The sequence below is a fragment of the Strongylocentrotus purpuratus genome, unplaced genomic scaffold (assembly GCF_000002235.5).
Source record: "Strongylocentrotus purpuratus isolate Spur 01 unplaced genomic scaffold, Spur_5.0 spur5_scaffold_2, whole genome shotgun sequence".
In the NCBI taxonomy this organism is placed as follows: Eukaryota; Metazoa; Echinodermata; class Echinoidea; order Camarodonta; family Strongylocentrotidae; genus Strongylocentrotus; species Strongylocentrotus purpuratus.
The window spans coordinates 6,258,890-6,270,640 of NW_022145605.1; the positions used below are offsets into that span (position 1 = coordinate 6,258,890).

Here is an 11,751-nt window from a genome sequence, read left to right on the forward strand (position 1 = left end):
TTTTGTATAAAAATTGATTGTGTGGTTTTAATCTAATTGGATTAGTGGTCGAGCTAAACGCTTTGTATCACTTTTCATCTGAAGAAATTATTGATTTTGTAGAGTATTGTGGTTGCTGTTTTTTTAAAGTTGATATAATCTAAAGTCAGGTAATTTGACATTCTTTTTCCTTCGATTTATGTTGAAAGAGACAGAGACCCAACTCCCTCCATCAAACAACACGAAGGAGTGGAAGGGGTGTACTGTTTACCCCGATATAATCACATAAATGGTGAACTGGGAACTGGAGTGGTTTCGAACTCGGACCTCACAAATCTAGTGTATTGTCTCTATTGTATTGTCCAAAACACACACATAAAAAAACTTTAGGGGGATTCACCCCCCCCCCCCCCCCACCCCCTGCGTACGCGCCTGCATACTCCCATATAGTTATAGGCCTATGCCATTCTGTTGATTTCAAAATGATATAATAATAATCCAATTATTAATCTTTCTTTCCCAAACGCCCTTATACTGACACTAGTACACTAAAGAAGGAGACAGAGAACCCCCTTCTGCCCCTCCCACCCATTCCCCCATTTACAAAGATCACTTTCTATTGTATTACCCTGATACTCCTTAATGAAGATACCAGGCACGGCTGATGGTGTTGATATCAATTTGATATAATTCCCGGTTGAAACATTAATGAAATTAAGGCTATACAAAAAAGGTCGCGTTTCTGAGGAGAAAAGCCACTCTACCTTGGCTTGCGTGTATCATTATGAAGCACATGGGAATACAGGTGAAATGCATAATGGATAATATGCTTATCAAATTGCAGCAGAAATGGGTTAGGGCACTTGCACGTGAGTTGAGTTGAGTTGGTTGGTACTCTCCATTTCAGGTCTGACATAATTTCCCGTCAAGGATAATGGAAGGTTGGATTTCAGAAACACTCGGGTACTGCATAATCATCTAGGTGACAATAAGTGACACGATATACAGTGAAGATTGATATACACCTGTATTGTAGGTTTAATTTACGATTGAATTGTTCGAATTTTTTATGAATGTAGGTGAATGTGTCACGCACTTAGATGAAAGTGTCACAATACATTACTATGATGTCACACGTCTATCAGTCATGTAAGCTAGAAGTAACAAAAACTAGACAAAGCTTAAAGGTTTTCTAATTTAAAATTTAGAATGGTTTTAATACCCATGTCCTTTGAGAAAATACATAAAATGATACAGATCGTAATAATAATATATTTCACTATGAATTGGAATGAGCATATATCAAGAGTGGAATCAATTAACATAAATGCAGACATGTGTTGAAAAGTGGTGTAAAAAGGAAGGAAAATCTATTAGCAGAGAGAGGGGTTTCGATCCTCGGACCTCTGGGTTATGGGTTGAAATGATTTGCATGGCGAGCGACTGAAGAAATGACGGTCAAAAAGAATTATAACCAATTAGACAGGACTGGTTATTACAAAAAGATCATGTGAATATTAATGGCACATAAATAATGTCGTGTAAAAAGGAAAAAAAATAATTAGCAGAGCGAGGTTTCGATCCTCGGACCTCTGGGTTATGGGCCCAGCACGCTTCCGCTGCGCCACTCTGCTTCACTTGAAAACTTCTATCTGAGAAACCCAACATGTTTATCAAAGAAGGGGATGACACAAAGAAATATTCTTCAAAAAAAATTAGAAGAGCGAGGTTTGGACCCTCGGACCTCTGGGTTATGGGCCCAGCACGCTTCCGCTGCGCCACTCTGCTTACCTTGAAAACTATATGATGATAAACCGAATATTAACGTAATCATATCAAAGAAGATGATGACACAAAGAAATATTCTTCAAAAAAAATTAGAAGAGCGAGGTTTCGACCCTCGGACCTCTGGGTTATGGGCCCAGCACGCTTTCGCTGCGCAGAGATTTTTTTTTTTACAAAAAACACCTTTTAAACCGCTACATTTTAAACTGGAATTCATTGTAGATTATTTTCTAGTAGTAAGTGTGATAAGTATTTAACATTGACTTATTAGGAATATTTTTTTTCACAATGAAAGTATATGAGCAATTAGTAAACCTCTATTAAAATCCATAACTCTCAACTTTTAAATAAGAAAGACATATCGAATAGATAGCGTTAAAGATTATTAAAGGATTGGTAGAAAAGTTTATTCATTCATTTTATCGATGTATAGAACTAAGCTTGTGAATGCAATATTCGTCGTTTTGGGGGTGGAAACCGGGCCGTCTGAGTACGTGCATCTTGATTGTGATCATCATATTTGTTATTCAGTTTGAGTGATGAATGTAACGTTAAACCCATCAAAAGGCAGTTCTCATTTGAAAACTCAAGGGCCTTATTTCTCATTATCTCTGCTCTATATTGCTCCAGAGCCAGCGTAATTCTTTTTCGTCGTCTTCTTCTTCTTCTTCTTCTTCTCTATCTTCCTCTTCATCATCATTATCATCAAGATTCAAGATTCAAGATTCATGATAATTTATTGTTATGTAAAAAATGCATACAATTTGTTTTCGGACATTTGAAGGTGCATACATGTAAATAAATATATAAATACATCGTCGTATTCTTCTTCTTTTTCTTCTTCTTCGTCATCGTCATCTTCTTGTATATTGGTGGGGATGGAGGGTGCTGGGGGGGGGGGGGTTGTAAAGTTGGAGGTAGGACGGGGGAATCATTTTTATGAAGCCGTATCCGTGATCATAGAGTCAAACTCATCATATTTCATAATTTATTCGCAATGGTTGACTACGTGACGACCCCATAAGTCACGTTTTAATCACCCGCAAACCCTTTACGACCAAAACATCTGTTCCTCGCCTAGCTGCCGGTGCAGCTCCCCGGTGATTTACGCTCAGCCAGGCGCCGCCTAACTACCACAGTGATATCAAACTCATCCCTGTTCATAATGAAAGGTGAATTCTACCGTGGGTTATTGGGATCAATGAAGATGAGTGCTTATGGGCGCGCCTGTTTTGCGCAGTGATGATTTGATTCTGTTTTGTGTATTAATTTCTAAGATTATGAAATTGGTCAACTTGGTCAGGACGAGGAAAGGGAGAGGGACGCAAAGGAGTCCTGGTTTTGACTTTCAAAGGGACTTGGACTTTTTAAATCCTAGGAATTAGTTTTGATTAGACAAAACTTTGATGAAAGCGGAAGGAGGGGCGGAGCGGGGGGCGTCATGGGATTTAGATAATATGTCTTTATTTGATTACGAATAATAATACTCGGAAAAAAACGCAACGCCAAATCTGAAATGTGTCAACTCTCTTAAATATCTCTATATCGAATTCCTTTTTAAACCTTCACGCCCTTTTTTCGTATTACTTCAATTTTCAAATTTACAAAAATTAATTAACGTGGAAAGTGTATGAATGTTTGGAAGTAGACAATGGTAATTGACTGATTTAATCACTGTCGCCAACTGATTATTCAATTTTCTATCGATACTTCACACCCATAACTCTACCGCCACACGCCTTCACCACCCTCATCTTGCTACCCTCGCTTCTGGCGCCTCTGGTCGTACCACCCCAACATGCACCCTCTTGCACTCTTAATGGATCCATGCACTAACATGATGTAGTAAATTTATGGTTAATACCAATGGTTAAGGACGGTGAAAGATTCCTTTATTACCCTTCTAAAGAGTTCCGGTGATTAGCAAGCGATTGGCCTGATTATTAGATTGGACATGGCTCTTCATGGGGCATGGCTTTATGTCACGTGACTGTTTTTTATCTCTGGTAACCTCATGAATCTGTCCAACCTGATCGTCAAATGTAACGTCACATGCCATGATACAAGGAAAGGATCGGTAACCAATTATGAAAGCTGTAAGATTAAATATTAAGGGGGGGGGGTTCAAAGTAGTTCCTATCATTTTTTCGAGACTTCGTAAGTTTACAACTATTTCATTCTCTGTTATCTATCCCCCCTCTCTCTCTCTCTCTCTCTCCCTTCCTATATATCTCATTCTCAATCCCTTTTTACTTTACCACTCTCCCCTTCTGTCTCTCTCTGTCTCCCTATCTCTCTCTCCCTCTCTCTCTCTCTCTCTCTCTCTCCCTATGTATCTCATTCTCCATCCCTTTTTGTCTCTTTCTCTTTGGCCTATATTCAGACTTACTGTACATAGTTAACAAAGCTCATTTATTCACAAGAGTAAAATGTTGTGTTTTGTTGGTTGCTGTTGTTTGCTCGTTTATTCGTCTGTTATTGTTATTGTTTTGTTTTGTTTTGTGTTTTAAAAAAAAAATTATTTCGCTTTAGTCCAACGTTACTATTATGTCTCTGTTAGGGTAAAAAACTAAATCATAGCCATATGAGGATTGATAGTATAGCGTATAGGTCAAATATTATTCGGTATTTTTAAACGGCATATTCATTTTGGCATAAGAATGTGGACCACACATTGTCAATGGCAAGATAACCGCATTGGTCAGACGAAAGGTCAAACGGTAAGTGACCACTCCAAAAACACACGGGTGACCTATAAATGTGATGACCCGTGTGGAGGACGTCAGACCACATGCTAAGTCATGGCTTAAAATGGACGCCTAGTTTTCTTCCAGTGATGAAGTTGAATAACGTTTGAGCAGCATATCTTCTTATATTTTCCATGCCATGTTTACTGATTAGCCATGATGTATTAAGTAAATAAGTAAGTCATATCCTTTCACTGCTTCAGTAGTTTGGTATCCGCATATTCATAATAATTATATTTGCTTATATAGCGCCTAACACTTACTTTATCAGAAGTCTCTAAGCGCTCTACAATAATGCAGCATAATTACCCTGGCTTGGGCAGTGCAGCTGTTACGCGCGCTGCGTTTCAAGGAATAAATTCCAACCAGGTACCCATTTACTTCACCTGGGTGGAGTGTGGAAAATGTAGATTAATGTCTTGCCAAAGGACATTAGTGCCGCAGCGGGACTCGAACCGCGGACCTTGTGATCGACAGTCCGGCGACGTATCCACGCGACCACAACACCTCTACCTCTATTCATTTTAAACTTTAGATTTCAGTTTTGCCAAGAGAGATAATTACTTCACATCTTCTATAGATTGAAGAAAGATGGAAAGGGGGAGAGAGAGAGAGAGAGAGAGAGAGAGAGAGAGAGAGAGAGAGAGAGAGAGAGAGAGAGAGAGAGAGAGAGAAGGGAGATGGTAACTGAGAGAGAAACACACAAAGAGAACAGTGAAAGGGATACAGAATTAGCATGAGTGCATCGGACAAAGAGAGGAGAGAGAGAGCGAGAGGGAGGCGAGAGAGAGAGAGAGAGAGAGAGAGAGAGAGATGGGAGAAAGGACAGAGGGGAAGAGAGGGGGAGAGAGAGAGTGTGTGTGTGTGTTTGGGTGCGTGCGTGCGTGCGTGTGTGTGTGTGTGAGAGAGAGAGAGAGAGAGAGACAGACAGACATACATAGATGGGAGAAAGAAAAATATACATAAACGAAAATACACAGACTTGGAGGGAAAGAGAAGGAGACAGTAATGAGCAACCGAAGGAGAATGAGAAATAAACAGAACAGAAGGAAGACTGAGACAAAGACAAACAGAGATGAAAGGGTGTAGGTCTACAGTCGGCAGATCTGCCAGTATATCCTAAAGCTCCAAGAGATTTACCACGGGTATTCCCCGAAGTACGTCATGAACCCTACTGATGAAGCTGCCAAGCCTTTGTGTGAGACCTACCGTGATAGAACACCAGAAACCTTCATCGGCATCCTTAGACATGACGGACAACACTTGTCATAAACTTTGAGAGATCGCTTGTCAAAACTCTGCCATAAATGCATTCCAGTGTCATGAACCGCGTCCCATTACGGCCAGCCAGTGACCCTTTCTCTTTAGGCCTTAAGGCAGCATTCCGCACGGTCAAGGCCCTTAAGATCGGGTCAAGACTGGTGAAAACAGATTGAATTTTAGTCGGTGCCATATACGTCTTTCCAATCCATATGTATAATCAGAGAGACATTTATTTTATTCTCAAGATATTTCACTTCGATCGAACTGTCGATTTTTGCTGTATTTACTTTTCTTTCTTTTTCGGTAAAAAGAGAAAACACCTGCTGTTAATGCAGGCAGATGGGGGCTTGTTCATCAGATATCCTTCCAATCTAACTAAGGATTATATGGAAGGAAGATCATCCATATCGTACTTTTTTTTAATTTCATTTGTCTCTATTATCAAAAAAACCTGGAATTTTGAGAGAGAAAAAGCATAATCTTAATCTTAATCGTAAGCTTAATCTCTCACAGCAGTGCTATATGTGTCGATAGTTCTTTTTGAACCGTTCTATTATAAAGAGAAATACAGACAAAAAATGATTCCATCGAATACTTCTATTTTGGATATATTAAGTTCGACTAACGGGTTAACTTGGAAATAGGTTTCTTATAAATTACACTGTTCTTCCAATATGCCAAACTGAAGAACTCATTAGCACTAGTCAATTACATTGGTTAAGTTAAACCGTTGCTAGGTAGGGCAAACATTATTATATCTAATGCATGCAATTTCATTCTGACCAGTAAAATACACTTAATTGTAACAGGTGCGTAAAATAAGTCATAACGAGGACTTGTACTATTTTTCAAAACGGTTCCTCGTAGAAAAATAGAAGCTCGCGAACATTTATGTTCTTTTTTTCAAGGGAAGCAGAGTGGCGCAGCGGAAGCGTGCTGGGCCCATAACCCAGAGGTCCGAGGATCGCAACCTCGCTCTGCTAATCATTTTTTGAAAGACTTTTCTTATTGCCATCTCCTTCTTTAATACATTAGTCAGATTTACGATCATCTAGTTATCAAGGGAAGCAGAGTGGCGCACCGGAAGCGTGCTGGGCCCATAACCCAGAGGTCCGAGGATCGAAACCTCGCTCTGCTAATCATTTTTGAAGGACTTTTTTGTATCGTCATCCCCTTCTTTGATATACATTTTGAGTTTCTCACATATACGTTTTCAAGTGAAACAGAGTGGCGCAGCGGAAGCGTGCTGGGCCCATAACCCAGAGGTCCGAGGATCGAAACCTCGCTCTGCTAATAATTTTTTGTATAAATAAAAGTTCTTCTTTTTGTCATCCCATTCTTTGATATATATATATGTCAGACCATGTTTATTAACAAGGTATATTCTATTTTTGAGTAAACCTATATTCTAATTTTAGTAAGCTTATATTACTTTAAATGGTTGAACCCCTATTTAAATTGTACCTTTAAACTATGTTTCTATTAATATCACCTCTCTTGTATATGCCAATGGTGAAACAAAGAGATGGGAACAAAGAGACCCCTATTCTATAGGCCTTGTTTATGTCTTAAACCCAGACCACTTCCTTTATTCGTAGAGTACATAATTCATGAATGACTAGTGGATACATTTTCTGGTAATCCTTTGTCTTGGGGATAGGGAATGGTGGGGTTGTTTGCCTGGTTTGGGAAGAAGATTGGCTTTCTCGTTGAGAGCAAGTTTAGACTTCAAGGCAGATAGACGTGTGATGTAACTTCCCCCAGAAGTTACTATGTCGCAGATTTTTAAGACCTGCCTTGATTTTGTTTCTTAACAGGTAAGCGAACACTCACCTTCCTAAAAGTATATTCATGTTCTATTCTAGTAAATTATAGAGATATATCCCAAGATCCTCATGCAATTTGAATGAATTGTATGATATTGTTTAGTGTGATTCTCCTTGTGTTGGAAAACCCATTGTATGATATTTTCATGTGTTTATGTCCATTAACCTTTGATTCAAGATGGTTGTGATTGTGTATGAATTAAGATACTACTTTCCACAAGCCAGACATATTTATAGTTATTTCAGTCATTGTAAAATACTCATCATTAGATAGTTTAGTGATAGCCCAATTACTACTTGTGAGACGATAAATACTCTTGTTGAATATAAAGGAGAATTATTATTGATTAAGTAGGAGAGCAAGTTTAGACTTCAAGGCAGATAGACGTGTGATGTAACTTCCCCCAGAAGTTACTATGTCGCAGATTTTTAAGACCTGCCTTGATTTTGTTTCTTAACAGAGTTCCACCATGGTTCCACCATGGTTCCACTTCCATTTCCCTCGGGACAAGAGTTGGGATTGCTGTCGTTGTTCAGGCAACGCTCTCCACCTGATCGATGTATTTAGTGCTTATTGACGAACGACTCGTGTTTTATCATTTGTACTTTATATGAACATCTATTCTTTTTCTTCTATTGCTTGATATTTTTTCTACTGTACAGTGTAGTTTACTTTGCTCTTTCTCTATCATTTATTGTACCTGTACAATACATTGTAAAGCATTGCATGTAGCTGTTTTTGTGATATTGTTGTTTGAAATCGAGATGCCAGTTGTCACACTGGGAATTTATTATCGGTGTACCTTCGACACTGAATATTAATAAATACCTCTTTGGAATCATCGGCACAAAATATGTTTCAGACTTATGTATTTTAATGGATCTCCGTGTTTACTAATCTTAATTAATTAAACCGGCGCAGGCATATAAGGCCTGTGTAACATATATCTTGAGTTTACTATGATCGTGTTTTCAAGGGGGCAAGACTGGCGCAGCGGAAGCGTGCTGGGTCCATAACCCAGAGGTACGAGGATCGAAACCTCGCTCTGCTAATCATTTTTGAAGGACTTTTTTTTGTATCGTCATCCCCTTCTTTGATAAACATGTTGGGTTTCTCACATAGAAGTTTTCAAGTGAAGCAGAGTGGCGCAGCGGAAACGTGCTGGGCCCATAACCCAGAGGTCCGAGGATCGAAACCTCGCTCTGCTAATCATTTTTGAAGGACTTTTCTTATTGCCATCTCCTTCTTTAATACACTTGTCAGATTTACGATCATCTAATTATCAAGGGAAGCAGAGTGGCGCAGCGGAAGCGTGCTGGGCCCATAACCCAGAGGTCCGAGGATCGAAACCTCGCTCTGCTAATCATTTTTGAAGGACTTTTTCTTATTGTCATACGCTTCTTTGATATATCATGTTGGGTTTCTCAGATAGAAGTTTTCAAGTGAAGCAGAGTGGCGCAGCGGAAGCGTGCTGGGCCCATAACCCAGAGGTCCGAGGATCGAAACCTCGCTCTGCTAATCATTTTTGAAGGACTTTTTTTTGTATCGTCATCCCCTTCTTTGATATACATGTTGGGTTTCTCAGATAGAAGTTTTCAAGTGAAGCAGAGTGGCGCAGCGGAAGCGTGCTGGGCCCATAACCCAGAGGTCCGAGGATCGAAACCTCGCTCTGCTAATCATTTTTGAAGGACTTTTTTTTGTATCGTCATCCCCTTCTTTGATATACATGTTGGGTTTCTCAGATAGAAGTTTTCAAGTGAAGCAGAGTGGCGCAGCGGAAGCGTGCTGGGCCCATAACCCAGAGGTCCGAGGATCGAAACCTCGCTCTTCTAATCATTTTTGAAGGACTTTTCTTATTGTCATCTCCTTCTTTAATACACTTGTCAGATTTACGATCATCTAATTATCAAGTGAAGCAGAGTGGCGCAGCGGAAGCGTGCTGGGCCCATAACCCAGAGGTCCGAGGATCGAAACCTTGCTCTGCTAATCATTTTTTGAAAGACTTTTCTTATTGCCATCTCCTTCTTTAATACATTTGTCAGATTTACGATCATCTAATTATCAAGTGAAGCAGAGTGGCGCAGCGGAAGCGTGCTGGGCCCATAACCCAGAGGTCCGAGGATCGAAACCTCGCTCTGCTAATCATTTTGTTTAAAGTAGATATTCATTGATTTAAAAAACTAACTTTATTTCATTATTGCAAAGTTGAAACTTTGATTCGACAAGGTTATCAAAATTCAATGCTTGGAAACATTCGAAGTAATGATTATTATAAATTATAAAACGCTTAAACACAGCCCCGGCATAGCACCTGAGGAACTCTCCGAACGCTGCAGAGATGTGTGAGATCACAGTATGGACATGACTTGCACAAGCAGACGATGTCGCATGACATCTCACACATTTTCAGTGCCTGTGTTTTCATCTTATCTCGAGTTTTCTCTCTTACTTCACTACCGTCAGGCTAAATTTATAATATATTGCCTCACTCTAAACCCCGCGCATGGTTTTATTTTGATGACAAATGCAGCGATACAAAAATAAAGGAATCTGTCGCTTGTAAACAATTTAAGACGCCATTGAATATTCAGCTGCACACACCGCGGTATGTTCGGCGTTTCAAGAGGGAACAAATGCCGTCCTTAATATCATTCCGGGTGTTTTCAATTCGAAAGTCTGGTTTCTTTGATTGTTAATTAACCCCTATCCTGTGTGTTTACAAGCAAAAGATTTTAGTTATCGGAATCGGGTCATATCCCTTTTGAATGGTTTGACATGCCATCACATTTATATACACTAAACTCATTATAATTTGACAACTAAAAGCTTTGCAATTATGTTCATTCTCTATGGAATGTCGTCTGCTTGGGCAGTATTGGTCCATATAGTGACGTCATTAAAACATCGTTATTTTTCCGGCGAATCTCTCGTATATCCCAGCTGCTATGCAGGTGGTTGTATTTGTATTTTTATAAATCACCCGATATGTATTTGACCTAAAACTTGTACGATGGCCATATGTTAGCTTACCAGTTTCTAGTCATACATTAGTTGACATATTTGTGATTTTCTTTGAATTTCACCTTTAAGACTTCTTCTTTTTATCATTCTCTTATTCGATATCTTATTTTATATCTTATTTGAAATCTTATTTGATATAATTATAATAAGTTCGGTTTTTCACAAACTAGTTTTCAAGGGAAGCAGAGTGGCGCAGCGGAAGCGTGCTGGGCCCATAACCCAGAGGTCCGAGGATCGAAACCTCGCTCTGCTAATCATTTTGAAACGCAACACTAATCCCAATTTTAACCGGCAACATGGTAGTCGTTTAGTTTCGGTGAAATAAAGACTGGGGCAAATGTGGCAGGACTCAATGTCGGGGCACCCTTTTGGCATGTTTTGGGGTCACGAACAGAGATCATGAGGCTTGTTTACTCACACAGAAGTCAGTCACCCTTGCATCCTGGTCTTTAGATCGATGAATGGTATGCCGCCGGGAGAAGGTGAGGTATTAAAATAGGTTAAGGATAAAGTTCATTTGCGTCAAGAGATTTCATCGTGAAACATACTGTCCGGAAGATATTGAAGAAGAAAAAAAGATTTATTTATGTATGTAGCACATTATGGAATATTCAAAGTGGCATTTATTAAACATGCACTCTACACATAAATGAGTGTATAAGACTACAAAAACGTGTATCATGACGGTTTGGTTAAAACGTATCAGCTATTAATTTTGTTGTCATATTTCAAATATTAGAGCAATAGAAGCACCCTTCTTTTCAGGGGGACATTCCTTTCGTATGATATTCTTCCACACTAACATGAAAAGGATGAAAAAGTTAAAAATAATCTTTCGCTGAACATTCTCTTTAAAGTTCATTGGCCCCTACTCAAGTTGCGAAGAAGGCCATACGGCATCTCGTCCATTAGCTCTAAGTTCATTATTGCTCTCTAGGGCTGATGTATGTTATTAGCAATGCGACCATGATCTCACGTTCGTATGTTCAGTCTTATAGGCAGGTCAATGGCCTCTCAAGTTTGCCTGCAACCAATGTGGGGGCGATAGGTCAGGAAATGGCTTTCATCAGCTGCTTTTGCCAAAGTATGAGGGACTATTTTATGTTTGTAAATATTGAAGTCGGGTCTC

General features: G+C 39.4%; 1 long non-coding RNA gene and 6 other non-coding genes across 7 annotated transcripts; 6 read left to right on the plus strand and 1 right to left on the minus strand.

The window, feature by feature from the left end:
• Window positions 1-1,541: 1,541 nt before the first annotated feature.
• TRNAM-CAU lies at window positions 1,542-1,613 on the minus strand. The gene has a single exon. It is a non-coding gene; the product is annotated as a tRNA-Met (tRNA).
• Window positions 1,614-7,438: 5,825 nt separating this feature from the next.
• Window positions 7,439-8,453, plus strand: LOC115926624. Its single transcript, XR_004065173.1, has 2 exons — window positions 7,439-7,591; window positions 8,062-8,453. It is a non-coding gene; the product is annotated as an uncharacterized LOC115926624 (long non-coding RNA).
• Window positions 8,454-8,891: 438 nt separating this feature from the next.
• On the plus strand, window positions 8,892-8,963 carry TRNAM-CAU. Its single transcript has one exon. It is a non-coding gene; the product is annotated as a tRNA-Met (tRNA).
• An 84-nt stretch (window positions 8,964-9,047) lies between these two features.
• Window positions 9,048-9,119, plus strand: TRNAM-CAU. Its single transcript has one exon. It is a non-coding gene; the product is annotated as a tRNA-Met (tRNA).
• Window positions 9,120-9,204: 85 nt separating this feature from the next.
• On the plus strand, window positions 9,205-9,276 carry TRNAM-CAU. Its single transcript has one exon. It is a non-coding gene; the product is annotated as a tRNA-Met (tRNA).
• A 394-nt stretch (window positions 9,277-9,670) lies between these two features.
• Window positions 9,671-9,742, plus strand: TRNAM-CAU. Its single transcript has one exon. It is a non-coding gene; the product is annotated as a tRNA-Met (tRNA).
• Window positions 9,743-10,803: 1,061 nt separating this feature from the next.
• TRNAM-CAU lies at window positions 10,804-10,875 on the plus strand. Its single transcript has one exon. It is a non-coding gene; the product is annotated as a tRNA-Met (tRNA).
• Window positions 10,876-11,751: the final 876 nt, after the last annotated feature.